The sequence below is a fragment of the Parasteatoda tepidariorum genome, chromosome 6 (genome assembly GCF_043381705.1).
Source record: "Parasteatoda tepidariorum isolate YZ-2023 chromosome 6, CAS_Ptep_4.0, whole genome shotgun sequence".
Lineage (NCBI taxonomy): Eukaryota > Metazoa > Arthropoda > Arachnida > Araneae > Theridiidae > Parasteatoda > Parasteatoda tepidariorum.
In genome coordinates, this window is record NC_092209.1 from 34,728,904 (window position 1) to 34,748,675 (window position 19,772).

At 30.0% G+C, this 19,772-nt stretch overlaps 1 long non-coding RNA gene across 1 annotated transcript in view; it reads left to right on the forward strand.

The window, feature by feature from the left end:
- LOC122269141 (uncharacterized) overlaps positions 1-3,961 on the forward strand; it is a 149,476-nt gene extending 145,515 nt beyond the window's left edge. Inside the window, exon 3 of the long non-coding RNA XR_006225000.2 lies at positions 3,669-3,961. This is a non-coding gene — a long non-coding RNA (uncharacterized lncRNA). The remainder of the gene's footprint in view (positions 1-3,668) is intronic.
- Positions 3,962-19,772: the final 15,811 nt, after the last annotated feature.

Here is a 19,772-nt window from a genome sequence, read left to right on the forward strand (position 1 = left end):
ATATATATATTTTATATATATATACACCATAGGAGGGATAGAAAGAAAAGAGAGAAAAGCGACGAAAATGAATAAGTTGTATTTACTGCGCATGAGCTACAAATATATAAAACTCATATAATAAGTTAAAAATCTAGAGAAAAAAAAGAAAATATTAAAGATTAATGAAGAGAAGAAAAAATTATTAAAATAAAACATTTTTAAAATCATTTCTTTTTCTAAATTTAGTTTAAAAGCAATTTAAAAAATAAATAAGTAATATTAAATAGTAAAACAAAATAATGAAAAGATATAATCTTTTCATCAGCTCGCACGATTATAGCCGTAAAATGGAGTGCTTTCTAATATTGTATCAATATAGCCAAATCAAAATGTATCAATACAACAGTGGGAGGAGCACTCAAAAAATTGAAACAAAAATAGAACTCATTAAGTAAAAAGTATAAACGAAATGAAACATATCAAGCAAAAAACTGAAAGTAAAATGTAAGGAAAATACGGAACAAAACACAAAACAAAATCTTTCAAGAAGCAGCAAATTTAAATGAACTTACACGTACCGAAATCTTTCAGAAATTATTTCAAATATTTTCCTAATAAGACTGCCAGATTGTAAAATATGAAAGCAGAAGCGCAAATAAAGGTTAGAAGTGTAAATGGAGAGATCTTTTATAGCACGTTCTTACTGCTGTACTGAAGCAAGTTTGATTTGTTAGTTACCTTAGATTGGCCTGAAAATGGTTAAGTGCCAAGTAATAATATTATACTGGATAATTTAAAGTTTATGATTATTAAGGTAGATTTTCAATTATACAATTTTAATAATTTTGAAAAATTTATATTTATTTGAAAAAAGAACCATGATTTACCCATTTTTCCCAGATTTTTAACCACGGATTTCCCTAATTGTATTTGAGCACGGTAAAAATATAAATTAACAAGGAGGTGTTTCGTAAATTTATTAATAATAACATATAATTAACTCAATGATTTTATTTAGAACTTAATTACATTAGTTGGGCATCCATTGTTTTTTATCAAATTTTTTAAAGACTTTTTCTATTTGTTTTTTGGAAAAATAAACATTACTACATATCCTTTTAATTCCATTCATTTGATTAAAAATGGAATAATTTGATTCACCCTCTGGCTGTTAAGCAAAAATTGGGAAAGAAAAGAATGTTTCTCCCTTATACCGGTTTTTCCTTAACATGGAAAAACCGGTTATGCTATGCAGACTTTTTACGCTATACGACTTTTTATGTGCATAACCGTCAGTGGGTTAAATAAAGGTTTTTAGAAACGTTAGAATTCTAAATAATCAGTTTAGAATTAAAATCATTTCTTTTATCGTATGAATCAACAAAGCAGATATTTTTTTTCTTTTTTAATACTTAAATCCAAAAGATTAAAATTAATATTATCATTATGATCACGAAGCAAGATTAAATCCTCGTTACATATGTTATTTAACAAAATTGTATCATCTTGAAAATTGAAGATAATTAAATCATCAATAAATCTAAAAACAAATTTAATATTAAGAGTATAATTTTTTTTTCAGAATCGTGTAAAAATGAGTAAGCTAAGACAGATGAAAAATTAGATCATTGTGATAGTCCGTCAAATTGAATAAAAATATGTAATCATTAAAAAGACAAAAATTAATTAGAATTTCCCAATAATCAAAGTCGCAATTAAGGATATTTTTAAAATCATATTAATAACTCAGAAAAAGATCTTATAGTTTAGAAAGGGGAATGCTATTGAAGAGATCCTGGAAGTCACAAAAGAAATACTTCTATTGCGACTTTTGATTTATTCTTGATTATTCTATTTCTCATTCTTCGATTTTAAATCATTCTTGAAAAATTCCGGTCCGTGTAACTTCATTTGAATTTACTACTAGCTTTACAAATTTCGTGCTGTGTTTTGTTCTGTATTCACTTTACATTTTATTTTTTGTCTTTTTCTTGATATGTTTTATTTCATTATATTTTTTACTTAATGTGTTGTAATTTTAGTGCTCCTAACTTTATTCTATTGATATATTTTACTTAGTTATATATTTTATATTATGCATTTTATATATTTTAATAGTTATATTATTAGATAGTGTACCTGGCAACTTTGATGCATAATTTGTTTGTTTATGTTCCGCATGGCATCGTGCAGGTCTTTGTGTTAAATTCGAAATATAAAGATAAAGAATTGACATTTTTTTTAAAAGAATGTAATATGTGTCACTTAAGAGAATTGATACTTTCACGGCTTGGCTTACTCGAAATAGAATGGAAAGAATAGTTGTTAACATAAACAGATGCCACGCTTCAACAACCAATCAGGATCGAGATACCCACACTACGTCACTTGCAGGTATCTCATTGCTTACAATCTATAGCGAGTTCGCAACTGTCTTCAATGTGGATTTTCATCTGCAGAAACTAAAGCTGGCCGTCAAAAATATATATGTATGTTTTTAGTTTTGTAATAAGGATAATTATATTTGCGTTTTTAAGTATTAAGCAATTTTATAATGTATAATTTCTGTCCATCCGCCCTTGCTCTACTAAGTCTAGTTCGAACTCATTTTAATAATTTCTCTGCTATGCCGGTTAGGTGGCCGAGCGATTAGCGTGCCTGACTACGAAGCCAATGGCTGCTGGTTCGAATCCCGCCCTGGGCATGGATGTTTCTCGCTGTGTGTGTTGTCGTCTGTTGTGTGAATGTGACCCACCCTATGAGCCGGTATCTGTGGCAGTGTGGTGTGGGTAATGTTGCTCACCTCCGTGACTTATGTTCACAGGTGCCCACTGGGTAACGTTTAATGAGCAACACTTCCGGCATCTTCCAAAGTGAACCTGCCATTAGGAAAAAAATTTCTCTGCTATCGTACGTTTGATTTAAGAACTCATTTTATTTTAGGAATTAATGTTTGCATGTAACCTAATTACCTAATTTACCAGGAACATAATTTACATAGCACCAGGAACAATTCTTGGATTTTAATTTCGGTGTAATGAAACTATTTTTACCACCATTAAATGCACGAAGAAATGTTTCAGTATAACAGTTTCATAAATTGAATTATTTATTTAATGCACCAGTTCCATAAGCAAGAAAAGTTATTTAGCTGGCCTAGTTGTAAGCTAAAGCTAAATATAAAAAGAACATGTCTCAAAACTTTGAAATATTGGGGGGAAAGTTTTTATCATTCTTAGAAAATATTATAAAAATATTTTTGTGAATGTTATTTTAAGTTATTATTTATAATGCGTTGACTGAAATCAGTTTGTTTTGAATGGCACTAAGAAAAAAGACTAAGCTTTTGATTGATAAATATGCGTTATGTGGTGCATGGAGATGTGATGTTTCTTGTGATGTGATGTATAATTGAAACGTGCTTGCGCGGTCTTGATATACTGACAAACTTCGTGCAGGAAAGTTTAATTTTGATTATTTGTATATCTATATATTCATGTATATTTATACTTACATAATATGTATTTGCATATTTATATTTTTACTATCATTTTTATTATTATCCTTATTTATGTACTCATTTTTATATTTATGTAATTATTTTTATGTATGTTCAATCTTCATCATATAAGATGAAATTAACTCGGGTAATGTGGCCATTTATTAATCCTTGCTTTTATTTCTAGGATACAAGGACCAAAAGGTTTCCACCTCAATGATCCTCACCACTCGATAAAGGGGTGAAGGGGAACTTCGGCCTCAGGCACCACGGCCAACCGGAACGACTAGGACTAGGCTTTTAAGTTTTCGTTTGACATTTATTCAACTACATTTATTCTGTGACGTATTTTTTAAAATCAGAAACATAAGGACATCCACATAATAATATTTATTCGCAAACAGGAAATGCTGATAAAAATAAAATGTAATTTTTGAAGTAAATAAGAAGTAAGTACAAAATATCAAATGCTGTCATAAAAAGAAGAAAAGAATAATTCAGATTCATTCTCCTCCAACAAATTGTTTTTGAATCTATTCAAAATGAGGATTTACAAATAATTTGGGGTTTTGAAATTACGAAAATACGGGATAACTTTAACCTAAGAAACGGGTAATGGTACCTGGTTTAATTATTCTGATGTTATTAAATATTTTTGTCCATTTTTCCTTAATTTTTGCACAACTTATTACTACAAATCCTGTGAAAGATTCACTTAACACAACTCTAGTTACAAAGCTACGAAGGCATCATTGTTAAAAGCAAACAGACTTTCAAAGTTCAACTTTTTAAATAAAAAGGATACACTTTGGTATACCTTTTCTGTTTCAAAAAGTTGAACTTTGGCCCTCAGCCTCGGGTCACATTTGTCCACTGTTCAAGGTTTTTTTACAAGAAAAATTGATATTATTTCTTTAAAAAAATAGTGTATGGTGAGAAGCATGCAATTTGTCAGGTAAAGAAAAACCAAATCATAAATATGATTTTTAATGATAAAAAAATAAAAATTGAAGATTAGACCAACTAATCCCTGATTATCCGACTCTGTTCTTAATTTAAAGCTTCTAATGCTAACGAAATCCAAAATTGTAACGATTATTATTTTTTTATAACATCGTTAAACAGCCGACCCAATTTTTGAGTTTACCACTACCAATGTAGCCTTATAATTTTGAACACAACCAAAAAGGCAAGAGAACTTCTAAATGAAGCATTGGTAAAAATCTTCGTGGAGTACTTTTTTAATGTAACTAACCCGCATTTGCGTTAGATGGAAGGTTAAGCCACGACAAACTCCTGGCAGCAAGATAATTCTATCCCATGATCCGTCTACCACTAATGCTATTTAACGTCACCACTGTGGTTAGAGTGATCCGGGTGTGCACATACGAGCCTTAGCTGGGATTCGAACCCGGGTCACCTCATTGGGAGCCGAGCACTCTATCCCCTGAGCCACCATGGCTCTGTGACTATTATTTTATTTTATTTTATTTTATAACCGTCGTTGCACAACCGAGCGAATTTTTGCATTCAAGACTACTAATGTTCAACCCCTTGCAATTTTGAATCTAATCCAGAAGACAAGGGAACTTCTGGATCAAGTTTTGGGAGAAATCTGCATCCGTGGATGACTTATCGATGGAATTTATCGTATTTGCGCAACATTGAGAGGAAGGCCATGAAAACCTCCCACGTTTTTCTCGACGGCACGAAGGTGTCATGTCTCTAATACAAAAAACTATTAATTTTTTTTTCTCATGCTAATCTTCGCATACTTCTTCCATCCATAAAGTATAAATAAATGAATTATGCATTGTTATTTGCTAATATCAAATGTTAGTAAAAATATAAGAAGTGACTTTAAAAAATATACAAAAAGCAACTCAAAAAATCACAGGTCGTTCTTAATAAATAGAAGAAAAAAAATAATTAAGATGCATCTCTATTTTAAAATTTGTTTTTTAATCTATCATTCCGAAAGCAATTCAGAGTTTTTAATATTACTCTGTTTTTAATTTAAAACCTCCAAAGCTGAAGAAATCCAAAATTGTGACTTCATTCTTGACAAAAATTGTTCATTGTGCGTCTAAAAATGAAAGACTTTAATTACAGCCAAGCCATGCACTCCATTTATCCATTTTTTCTTCCTTCGCCAAAGCAAAAGCAATTTCTTGTGTGCAAAAAGTGTGCAAGATTAGCCTTCAAGCTTTTCTATTTCAGGATATTAAAACTACATCTTTTCTTATTAGATAATAGCTTATCCTTTTCGTTCGTGATTGATTAAGGAAAAGGGGAAACAAAAATATTCAACGCCATGCATAAAAGCGTTATTATACACTTATAAAGAATTAGGGTAATCCGTCTTCGTCTTCTTGCTTAGATTATAATATATCATTTGAGCAGGCAGCTGCCATGCATAATTTAAAGGAAAAGTTTAACGAATGACGTCTATTCAGACGATTTGCCGCCAGAAATTTACCGCATCAGTTATGAAAAGCCTTTTATCTTGTTGCAGTTACTGAAATTTTGAGAGCCTCAATTCGTTTAAAAAATGTTAACGTTTTCAACGGTTCGAGCTTCTACTATGTGATATGGTGTTGAGAGAAATCAAGTTTAAAATACACTGCTGTATAAGTAAACATACGTTATAACTATTAAAAAAGAAAATCTGCAGTGATCCAGTTGTTTTGTAGAGTCAAATAAATTTCTTTAACTGGCATAAAATAAGAATACTTTATGCTCTTGACAAAAATATTAAATATCCATCACAAAATGAGTGGTAAAAAACGAAGGACTAAAAGAGTAAAGGAGAACATACTATTACATCATGTCAATAATTTAAGAAAGATACGAATTCCAAAAGAAAAGTTAACGGCCTGCAACTCGTCTGCCAAGCATGTTTCACACATGCTATATTGGTTGAAGTCAAAGGAAAATGCTGGCTATACCATACGGGTGATATCCTCCGATTAAATGCATTCGTTTACGATGTTTGCTCCTGACGGACGGAAGTTGCCATTCATAAGCACAAATTCTGCTATTATAGTACCCCTAAATCAATGTACATGTTGTTCCAGAAGTATATCCCGATAAATTTGGGCTGTCATTGTTCCAACTTGAGCATGCATGTTCTGGAGCCTAGGATAATTCCAACCCCAAACGAGTACTACCACCATAACGATGTCGTTTAATGATGCTGTCTTAAGTCCTGGTTTCTTAGGAAAGGTCGGCGTTACAAAACGCCAGCTTGAAGCTAGCGCTAACCCCTGATTGGTCAATTTATGAGTTAGACAGCATATGTCATCGAACGCTCAGCTTAAACGACGACTGACGTCCGAATCAACTGCAGTTGGATTACAACGTAACGTTAACGACGGAAGCAATGGCGGACAACATCCAACACTGCATTGAAATCAGCCAAGATTTTGATTTTAACATTAAACATAGCTTCTTCTTCCTCTTCTTCTTCATTTAGCTAAGCTATAATGCGTTTTTACTAAGACAAAGTCATTATTTGTTCTCTAAAGCACTGGTCGACAATAACAAAATCAATACACATTCAAAATAAATATTTGCTTACGACTACTCACGCTAAGCTAACAAAACAGTATCAGCTGGAAGTTGGCCCAGAGAAAGTGCTTGTCTTTAGAAACCAGGTCTTTAGAAGTAACGGGTACCTGGCGCTCTCCATATGAAAGTCTGACCAGAATCAGATTGCAAGCTAAGCCAGGACTCGTCGAGAACATCACTCAAGCCCACTGTGACGATGTTCACATTGCATGTTCACTACTTCAGGCTAAATTACTGACGACAGTGAGTTACCATTAACGGAACACATCTGGCAATCCTGCGACTGTATAGACCAATATTCTACAAACGTCGGTACATGGTTTGTCTTGAAACTGTGGTACCAATGGCTGCATCTGGTTGACGAGATATGTCTGGTGCTGTACTCCGTCTGCTTCTTTTGGCAGTTACTGCAGATTACTGGTCTTCGTTCGGCATTGTAACTAGAACACAATCTGTTCTGTAACGTCTACTGACATTTCCATTATCTTGGAATCATTTCCAAACCCTAGAGATGACAATTTGAGCAATTAAAAACCCCTTGCATATTTCCATATGAGAGCCCTTACGCTCCAGACTGCCGATTATTCTACCACGTAAAAAATCTTCTGCATGCGTCTACTGTGTCGTAACTGTACGATTATGACACTGAGTAGCCTTACCGAAAACTTGTGAACAAATTTACCTCTTTGCTATCAATCCTTATATACTACTATGTTATGCTCTCTTTATTGTGGTGTACAGGTGGAGTAATCTAAGGTCTTCCTATTATTTGAATATTATTCTTAAAGATCTCGATAATAATTCTATAGGTGAAATTTTATTTTGGAGTTCAATTTCGGTGTGCTTCTGAATGATCCTTAATTCATGGATATAATTGTATTTAGACAGATAAGATATTATTTCCGGTGCAGTATTTTATACTGACGCGAATGAGATCAATTTCAGAACGATCGGACAAACAGATAAAAGGTATGATAAAAGATATATCCAAAAAAAGTACAATTTTACACTTATACCTATCTACATGTCATAAATAGCCTAACAGACAAGTGAAGTATTATTTTCATTGTACTTTTTCTTGATTAATCGAATGTAACTTATATTTCACGAAATTGCGATGATTTTGTTAAATTTACAGCATTACGTGCAATGCAAGTCCTATTGTTATTACGTTTGATCTTTTCGATTAAGCAAGAAAAAATACAATGAAAACAATACCTCACTTGTCTGTTTAGTATATATAAAAAGTCAGCGCCTCGACAGCCCATTGAGAGCCAAGGGCTACTGCGCCCATCTCAGTTTTCTTGACCTTGGGCTCTGGGGTGCAAGAGCAGATGTTCCGGTAACGTTTTTAAATAGTGATATTACTGTTTTTAAATAATGATGTTAGTGTTTTTAAATAGTGATATCAATGTCAATGTTTTAAAATAATGATATAAGCCCTAAATAGTAATTCTTTGAATTGGAAGGTTTCTCTTCTTTGCTTTTTCTTTCTTCAATATTATTTGCTAACTTGTATGTTCATTTTTGATGAGGTTTCTAAAAATGTATAAAGGGTATTGATTACGGAAACCCTATTCAATCTCTCCTTAATAACTCAGCGTCTAACTCCTTTTTAAACTTATTTGTAAATGCGTTATAATGAATTCATTATATTTTTTAAGAACTTTTACATCCATAAAAATACCAATGACTCTTAACTATAAAATCATAATCAAATATTTGTGGCAGATATTTATTCAGTCTTATTGTCTTGTTATAAATGCATAGTATCCGAGTCTTATTGTTAGACTCTTATCACTAGTGTTATTGTTATGTTATAACCAGAGAAATAATCATCGAATACTTTTTTTCTATGTACCGTAGTAAAACTTAAACATAATAAATTTTACATTTTCTCCTAAAATATCCATGCTTATGAATGTAAGATTAAAGAGCAAATTTACTTTTCTTATCATTCCAATATTTGATATCGAGTAAATTTCTTCCAAACGTATAAGAACATTTATAAAATTACCTTATAACACTGAGGATTATTTTCCTCATGCAGCCATAGAATTGCAGAATGATATGTATTAAATCAATATTTTGGTAACTCACTAGAAATATAAATCATGATTCTTTTAAAGAAGAAACTTTCTTTTGAAAAAGTCGATTGCTTCTGTTTTGTATAAACACAAATTTACTACATTATTATATAACATGAGTTGTTGCCAGACGACAATAATAAAATATCCTTAATACGGTGCAAAAGATTTTTAAACTATCGTCTGTCATAAAGCATGAGTATTTCAATAATAATTTGGCGGACATATAAAACGAAGTCTTAATAAATGCACAACTCAACTCGAAGAAATCTCTCCATCTCATTCTTACTCGGTATTTTATGAGTTGATCATAAGCTTTACGATGATGCAAAAATGAAGGATAAAAAAAGAAAACTGGAAATAAATGGATTGAAGATGAATTCTGTCTTCATTGAGGACTAGATCGAATCTCGGTCGTAACTTCTTCGTTTTTTGTCGAAGAATAAATAGGCCTTCAACCTATGCAGGAAAAAAAGGAAAAGGAATTCGGCATCTGACATTTAGAAAAAAGGAGAAGGGGGGAAAAAAGTAGGAGTATTTCTACGACGAAATTCTGACCGTGAATGGCAGACGATTTTTTTTATCTCATTGCAGCTGAAACTTATGTTGATTTTATTTTACTTTTCCAGACATTCGGGAGATGGAATGACCGGATTGAAGATAGGAGGGGCAGAACTGAGTTAATCTATACTTCCCAGCCTTTTGGAAGTGAGAGCTCAGTTTGTCGTTGATTTTTCCGGGAAAAGATATCAGTCGATCTGTCTGTGTATTTCTCCGGCTTCCGAAAATAGGGGCTCTTCATATATTTAATTCTAAACTGATGACTTGTATTTCATGTATTTCAAATATGAGAAAAATTAGAAAATGCATTAGTCGCTCATACCCAAATAATTTCTTTTTTGTCAGTAGACACTATTAGAAGTTTTGAAGGGTGCTCCATCAAAATCGCCGTTCACATTATTTATTTTTATTTAAATACACAAATAAAAATAAAATATTTTTTAAAAAGACTTTTTTATATTGAAAGGATAAGTATGTACTTTTAATTGATCTAGGGTTTTCTGAACTAGATTGATGGTATTCAAAAATTCACATTATTAAACTACTTAAAGTTAAAAGAAAACAATTCTTGAATTAAATTCATGAGATGAATCATACATTTTCCCAACAGAATTATTTGTTTTGATCCAACCCCATTACTGGAATTTAAACCTGTGCCGTTTAGATGGGTAACAAGCATTCTATCTCCTGAAGTCACCTAGGTTCTTTTTTTCTTAAGTTTGCAAATTTGTCAAAAACATTGACACTACATTTATCAATTGGTAAAACCTTTTGCAGTTAACTCTATTTACCTATATTTTTAGGACCTGTAATCAAGAACGATAAAGCACTCTCCTAAAAAAAGTTGAGAAATCTATATGTTTAATTAAAACTTTGATGTATTGAGTACTCTTTTTAAATTTATAGGAAGTTAATCCTAAAAAAAATCGACAAAAACTCTACAATTTTTAATAATTTTAGTAATTAAGTAAAAATTTCGTATCTATTCAATTTTCAAGAAAAATCTTATATTGCCGTTATGGAAGAAAAGTATGGTCAGAACTATCAAATTACGGTCAAATTTACTGTATGCCCTATATGGAAACACAAAAGATTTTGGCAATTTTTTGCTGAACCGCTTTGGTAATGGCTTTGGTTAAATTAATAAAATTAAGTTTCATAATAAACGATAAAATTTGGGTAATGAGGTAAAAATTTGGTAATTTTATCATGATACTTAAGAGCATGGCATAAAAACCTTTAATTCGGTTAAATTTACTTTTCCGTTTTTACTAAATATGTAGTAATAAGAACTATTTAAAAACCAGAATTTACGGCAAACCGCTACTATATGAACGTAAAAATTATCAAGTGAATTCCTAATTTGGATCCGTCCTTAAATGATGTCCCATTTGGAGGGGTGTCTTAAAACTGTGATAATTTGTAGTAAACGAAGTAGAAATTAGATATCACACATCTTAGATAATCTTAAATTATTTTAAATCAGCAGGTGAATATTTTTTACAGAATTAGTTGGTATATTTTTTTCCTATTTCACAACAAATTAAATACACATTTAACTATTATTGTTGTTGTCCTCAAAAATTTCAGTTTAAAAAAGTTTAAAAATAAAATTTTAAATATGATCTATAACATGAGCTTTGGTTCTTAACTGCTAATGTAGCGTGATTAGGTGAGCAGGGAGTAAGATTGTATGGGTAGTAAAAAAAGGTAGTAAAAATATTGAAAAAAATTTATGATATTATCATTTTTTTGTTATTTATTACTTTAACAATTCAAAGGCTTAGAGCAATTTTAATTGCTCTATTAATTTGCTTCAAAAAAGATACCTTACAAGTTACCGGCTGCTCTAAATAAAAGCAAAATATATAGAAACATACTGTGTTCCAAATATATGCACATCATGGCATTTTCTTAAAAATACACTCTTAGAGAATTCGAAAATGTGTCTAATCATTACATTGTTTCAAGCCCTACAATACGCTAGCAACAGCCAATTCTTCAACAAAGGTTAACGTGGTTTAAGTAAGATCATTCAATATGTTTAGATCATTTTTCAACCTGTTTCTAACATAAAATATTAAAGCAGTTTCCCTTTCCTTTATCTTATTGCATTTATCTCTTGATAATATGGCGATAGTTGGAAAACATTCGTTAAAGTTCTATTAATTATTTTCATTTAATTATTAACTTCATTGTCTAAAAATTCACTCAATAAATCTTTAAACTTAAATAACATATTAAACTTGTAATATATCTTGAGCTTCAATTTTTTTTTCCTTTAATTTCATCGTTACTTTTTATTCTGAGATGTTTACTAAGAAAATATGTATATTTTTTCCCCAGAATGTCTATAACCTTTTTTTTATTATCAAAATTATGCCAAAGAACGAAACGTTCCCTGTGTTTTATCGAAATTCTGATCATTTTTTCAATTTATTTTATTCCTTTAAAGAATTTCTTATTATTTTTGTGAAGCAAATATTTTTCTGTTTTTATGCGTAGAGATATTATTCTACGTTTCTTAAAATTTGAATGAGAACTATGTACAATGAGCATTTTATAAATATTTAAAAAACATGTTTTAAAAGTTGGAGGTACAATATCGTAATAATTTTTTTATCAAATAACTGAATTTTCACATAATGATAAATCCTACAGATTGGAAAAGTTAACCTCAAATATGCTTATTAATTCAAAACATACTTCATATTACAAAATCAGACATGAAAATATAATTTTTTCTAATTGAGTATGTATTTGCTTTTTTGACGTATTTAGATAATTGATGTTTAAATTTACGGTTTTGACGCTATCTAATGACTAAGAATGACTTGGTTTAGACAAGAGAATGATCAAAAGCTTATACCCCTCAGCGACAATTTCTCTTTGATGAGTTATGTAATTTTAAAAAAAAATTACGATTGTAAGGCCCGCGAATTTTTTTCTATTTTAAAAAACGTGATTAAAAGGACTAAATCCACATTAAACCAAATAATTACAAAATAGTCATATTTTTGAACTTTCTTTTTCTCAAAAACTGCAATAATTAATACTTTAAAATTTGCCATTTAAAATTAAACAGTTTAAAATCATGTAAATACGTGTGTCCGTTATAAAGCAAAAATTTTCGGGATATAAATAAATTGAGCAATGAAGAAATTATTTTCATTTTTCCAAAACTATTTGAATCGTATTACTATCTTAAACAGATTTGAATTTATGGTATTTCAAACAAAATTTTTCCCATTGGCCACCAGAGAACGGTTAACCGATTTAACCTTATATCTGAAAACATATTTTCTCGTTTCTTAAATGCGATATTTATTTATTTATTTATTTATTTATTTATTTATTTATTTATTTATTTATTTAATTTTTTGAAATTATGGACAAATGTTGTCTACATGCATGCCGAAGGAAATAATGACACACTAACTGATCAAGTTATTATTTAATATTTTACAGCGAAATTTAAAAATGCTTAGTTTGTATTTTTGATCATTTTTGAGGAATGCTATAAATTATTTAATTGATAGGCTGATCATGAACAATCAATGTCTCGGTGAATTGGTACTTTGGTATCTTATTTATTTATTTCAAAACCATAGAATTTGCATTAGTTTGGCTTGAAGATACAAGTAACAAAAGCGTAAATGTTAACAAAAGAATTTCCTTGTTTTAGATAGCTTACAAGATAGTAATTCCTACGAGTCTCCTTAGCATGCCAATATTACTTGTGATTACCTAACATAAAGAATCAAATGTGCATAATTATTAAAGAGTGAGCAATAAACTGTTAGTGAAACTAGTTTTTAATTAAATAGAGCTATACGTCAACAAACATCAGTGATATTATTTTTAAAATAACTGAAGGAAAAAAGAATCATAAAATATTTTAATTGCAACAATGCTCAATGCTAAACGAACTAAAGGTAATGAGAGAAATTAATTTTTCATACGCCCCCCCCCCCGCCTGGTAAACGAACTAAAATTTATAATGATTTCTAGTATCGCGGTGTAAAGATGTACCTTGCAATCGCAGTTTTGCAATTTAGAATCCAGATCAATATATCTTTAAACAATTAAAAATATTTTAAATGACCTTATTTTCTGACTCTTTAGAGACTTTAAATGACCTTATTTTCTGACTCTTTAAGAGATAATGTATCATATGATATATTTAAGAGATAATGTATCTAAATATGATAATGTATCATATTTAGCTTATCTTAAAAACAAATATGAGAATTTATTTACTTGTTATATTACTTTGAAATCATTTTAGATTTTATTTTTTTGAAAGAATAAAAATATAAATACTCATTATTTGAATTTCTGTGCTTTTTGTGAACTTCTCAATACTTTAAAATAAGTGAAGAGTCCCTTATCGTCTAACTCTTGTGATTTATAACAGCATAGTCATCAAATCAGATCTAAAAGAGAAGCTTTTTCAAGATCTTCGAATTCGGTAAAACTCTCTTAATACACGTTAACGCTCACCCTTCTTCTCTCCCTCCCCACTTTCTATCTCTTTCTCTATATTATCCCCACTCTACCCCTAAAGATTTCACTATCTCCAATATATACTACAACTTCTACTTACTAGTTCTAAGAACCACTTTCGTTTTGTTTTTGCGCCATTTTTTTTCCTTCTGTTCATCTATCGTCGCCTACAAAATGTCACTGCATCTTCTTACATTCCGTTCAAGAGTGAAAAGGAAGAGATTCAAAATGAAGAGCAAAATATATCTGAATTTTTCCTGTCTTCACTTTATTTCCTTTCTTCTAACAAAAGGAAAAGAGAAATTCGTTATCTGGTGTCTTAGGTATAAGAATTGAAAAAAGCAGAAAATGAATTATTTTAACTGAGAAAACGAGTTAAAGCGAAAATGTACATTTTTAATACGTTACTAGATTTCTTTAACTAGTTGTGACTTTTAAAGGCCATTAACTTTTAGATTTGTAAAGTCTGATTTTTTTTGCACTATTTTATTATTTCTTTTAAATCAGAAATCTAACTTTAAGAAGAAATAAGTATTTAGAGTAAAATAAATGTTTTGAAAATTACGTAAGCGAAAATCTATATATTTTCAAAATTATTTTATCTGTTCCTAATTTATATTTTATGTAAATACTATGAAAAACACTAATGGTTGCTATAAAATGAAATGGGAAGTATAAGAAAATGGACAAACTAATGATTTTTTTTAGTTTTATCATTTATGATAAATTAGATATTTTCTACAGAATAAACTGCTATAACAAAATATTGAATTATATTACACTGAATTAGAGATAAAGATTATTTTTTCCACTGAAGACTTTTCTCAACATAAACTAATTCAACACTTATAATAAAATATATTTAATTAGTTTATACTGAATTCGAGGTTAAAATTTTTCCCCAGAATAAACAATTAAAACAAAAGATTTATTTTTGAAATAAGTGAAAAAACTTCATGTGACCTCAAGGGTAATTTTTATGTTTCTAATCTGTCTATTATATAAATATTATTGCAGTAATATTGAACCACTTCTGCCAAATTTCAGGCATTTTAAAATTTAGTTACTATTGCTACACTCAGTTAAGCAATAACATTTCAAATAAGTAATGAACTTTAAAATTGCATTCAAATTACGTTTTTAATTCCTCAGATTCCAGTATTTTGATACCATAATTTAAATACGTTAAAAAAGAGCATGTTTGAGAAAATTTGTCTAATGATCTCGTATGATTGGTCTAAAAATCTCTTATAATTGGTCTAGAAATCTCGTATGACGGGTCAGACAATAATGGTCAGACGTAGTGACAATAATGATCTCTTTCTCACTCTCTATCTCTCTATTAATTACTTATTGGATGGTGAAAATGAAAAATTAATAAAGAAAAATATAATTTCCGTTTGTTTTGAAATTATTCCCAGATAACGAACAAACGTTTTATTTGTAGCTTCTTTTGATTAATGTAGTAAATTTACTGATTAATCGTCATTCTCACAAAGCAGAGATGTTACAGTGCCAATATTATTTTTTTTAAAAACTGAGTAAAAGCATGCATAAACCTCTACAAAGAAAACATAATTTCTTAGCTTTTATTGAAAACCTTATTTTTGAACTAATTTTTTTCTTTTTTTATGTTTATACTGTTAAAAAATTTTTGGGAAAAAGTCTTTAAATAACAATTTATGTAATTGTTATTTTATAGTCTTCAACCATAACAGTCAAATAACCATAAAAAAAGTAATCAAACTGTTCACACAATTCAAACTGTTAACTGCGAAAAAAAAATTTAGATTGATGGTTTTTACCTAATACGGTTAAACAACCAGAATTTTATCCAAATCAATCTTGCAATGCTATCTAAGATTATTTATTATTTAAAATTTTTATGGAGTTATTCTTGAAACTTCATTCTTGACATTATTCTCTACATTACTCCTCAAACTATATTGAAATCAATCTCACAATGCTATCTAGGACTGTTTATTATTTAAAAATTTTATGGAGTTATTCTTGAAACTAATTTATTCTTGACACTATTCTCTACATTATTCCTCAAACTACATTGAAATCAATCTAACAATGCTATCTAGGACTGAAGTTTAAATTTTTTATGAATTTCCATTTCAATTATTTAAAGAAAATTTTAAAATCGAGCATTTATTTTAGTACAGAAAGACACTTGTGAAAAATCTTAAATTTAAAACTTCATTAGTAATTTTTAATGCAAAATTATTTCTGCCATAAATCAATTTATAAATCCAGGTCATAAATTGCTAATGTAACGTCCTGATATCTTTAAGTAAGCAGACACGGCCGTTAAACTTACACAAAACTAATGATTATTAATGAGGGGATTTTCTGAAGTTTTGCAAAAGAATGTTTCCTTGCTTGGAGTGTTCCAACTCTTTTGTTCCATCTCCACCTATCCGGAAATACACTTCTTGAAACAACAGATGAATGTCTTCGTATCTCTTTGTGTTCCTTTTAGTTCCCCACCACGTGACAGCTATGGGAACTCTTGACTTCCTCTCTTAGATTTCTCCAATCAAGGAAGGATGCGTAATAGTCACGGGACCCATTTGAACTCCGTGACATACGGATTACCGATGGGCATGTTTCGCATATCTTTGGGAATTTAACAGAGATCATCTGCTTAAATATGTTATTACTCGGAACAACTGTCACGTGATCGTCGCCATTTCATTATACGTAACTGACATTTGGATGTGGCTTCGAGGGGGTTTTATGCTAAACTGAATTTATTCATGACTTGAATTCAAACAATTTCCGCCAATGCATGCATGCAAATCAAGATAAGGAAGAAACACAAAGTATATAAAAGATAATTGAATTAATGCTATTTGCTTTACCTATTCGATAGGCAGATTTAGTATTTTAATCTGAGAAATAAAAATGTGGATCATACACGATAAAGTAACATTTGATGCTCACATAAATGTATAGAGAGAGAAAAAAAAATCGAAATTTCATATACAAAAATTTATGTAGTTCACGATTAAGTAACATTTGATGCTTACATGAATGTGCAGAGAGAAAAAAAATCGAAATTTTTTATGCGCCAGTTTATATTTTGTATACGGTTTAAACCAGTGTTTTTATGTCTAAAAATTTAGCGAATCATAACATAGAAGAGCTAATATGTAATTAGAAGAGACCCAAAATTTATTAAAATTTGATTTTAAGAAAACGAAGCAAAAATGGGTGTTAATTTGAAGGGGAAGAATTTTTTTTCGGACAGAATCAGAGAATTATTGACAAGCATTCTTTTTTTTCTTGCTTTTCTCACTTACTTAATTAATATCAACTCTTCAAAGTATCAATTAAAAACGTAATTGAGCTGCTGTGGCCTATGGATTGATCATTCACCTCCCAACGAGGTAACCCAGGTTTGAATCCCAGTTGTTACTGTTTGATACGAATTCTGATCCCAGCTTACACCGACCACAGTGCCTCCTCAATGATAGACAATCTCCTCAATGATAGACGGATTACGGGTCAGAGTCCCCTTGTCGTCATACTGACCGGGGGAGGTTCTCGTGATTTTAATCTCCGTGGAAAGTAAATTCGGGTTAGTTCCTTCAAAAGTCCTCCACGAAAGCAAATTCTTCTCAATACCTGTTCAAGGAGTTCCCTTGTCATCTGGGTTGGGTTCAAACTTGCAAGGTTACGGAATTGCACATTGATAGTAGTAAACTCAACATTGGGTCAGCGATTCACCCCCGGTTGTAAAATAAAATAAAATTATTGGTACTGCCATAAAATACATCCCTAATACTTATTATTCCCTTTGCCATCGGGTTAGCCCTGGGAGGTTCTCGTGGTTTACTTTACCAAGTAACGCAAATGTGAGTTCCATCAAAAAGTCCTACTACATGAACGCTAATTTGTACCAATACTTGATGCAGAAGATTCCTTGCTTTCTAGATTGGGTCTAAAATTACAAAGCTAAGGAGTTGAACTTTATCAGTCCTAAACTCAGAAAATTATAATTATCAGAAAATCATAAATCATATCAGAAAATCATAAAATTAGAAACATGCAAAAAATAAGCTACAACTTTATGAAAAAATTAGCTTTAAAAAATTAATGATTGCTGAGCTTAGTACTTCTATAAGGTTATTTACGTTATTATTATCCGAAAGAGCTGTTAATTTTCTGATGAAGCATTATTTTTCTTGCTAAAAAGTTGCATTTAGAACATTTCACAAAAAAACTAAAAACAAAATATTGCGTCTTTATTTAAAAATCTGCATCAGGAATTCAGCAATTTACTCATCTTTTATGAAGTTTGACGTGTCCAGCGGATGATAAAAAAAATCAAAATGAAACGTAGCTTGCTTTTGTCAACCTTATAAGATAGCGCGAGTAAGAAATGTAACAAATGTGGAAACTGCTTATTTTTTTGGGTATGAAAATACTACTTTGTACATGGGCACTCTAAACTACGCAGGCTTTATCCAGTAGAAATCTGTACAAAACGAATTATCATAGAACGATGTCTCAAATAAATTATGTTTGAAATATTTACAATGAAAAATTCTTGATTATAGTATTTTATTATGACCGAAAGCGTAGAAATATTTACTTTAACCGCTTTTTGCCATTTTGAGAATTTAAAACGTAAAATAATGCATTTGTCACTTTAGAATCTTAAAAAAATTTAACAAAGAAGTTCCAACTAAGAAACGTGGTCAATCCATAGACGAGTAATGTAAGTAAAGCGCGCAGGTTAATATAATTTTCATCTTCAGAATAAAACCACTTGACTGGAGGGCAAATGAAGATGGAAATTTTCTACCTTCCGTTTCTCCTTATTCTGTCGGTGGAAGAAATTTGGATGGAAAACGCAAATTTATTTCAATTGAAATTTATTTCAGCGTTCTTGCTCCAATTTTATTATAGCTCTATGGGTCAACTGAAACAAAACATAAGCATATACTGTTTTTAATAGTGTTCACATCTAGATTAATTCTTCACAAGATTTCAACAAATTTTCCATAAAAACAAGAGGGGTCTATTTGACCTGCTAATATTGTTTTATTGTAGTTTCCCACCAAAATTAACTCAGCTAACCCCAGATACGAGACTGCATCTCAAATCCCACTATAAAAAATTTTTTAAAAATCTATAAATTATTATTTTCAAAATAATGGTTAGACCCTTTCAAAACTTGGATTATTTTGCTTTTGAATTTTCTTTAATACTTGTGATACCTTTAATTTGTACTTAAAAGAAAAAGTATTAAAAGAAAGCGTATGTGAACGTAAACAACTTTTTACAGGAACAGAAACAATCATCATAAGACAGTACATAAATATCATGTATATATATATATATATATACAAGCTCCCCAGTTTAGTTACTTTATTTAACCAAAATCTCGTTTGTTTAAAAAGTATTTAATAAAACTACATAAAAACCATTAGCAAGAAAATAGTTCATTTAAAAATTATTTAATCATCTAATAATTAAACTTAATCTTAATATTAAAAATTTTTCATGATATAAACATTACCCTAATTGTTAAAATAATGTTAAATCTTATG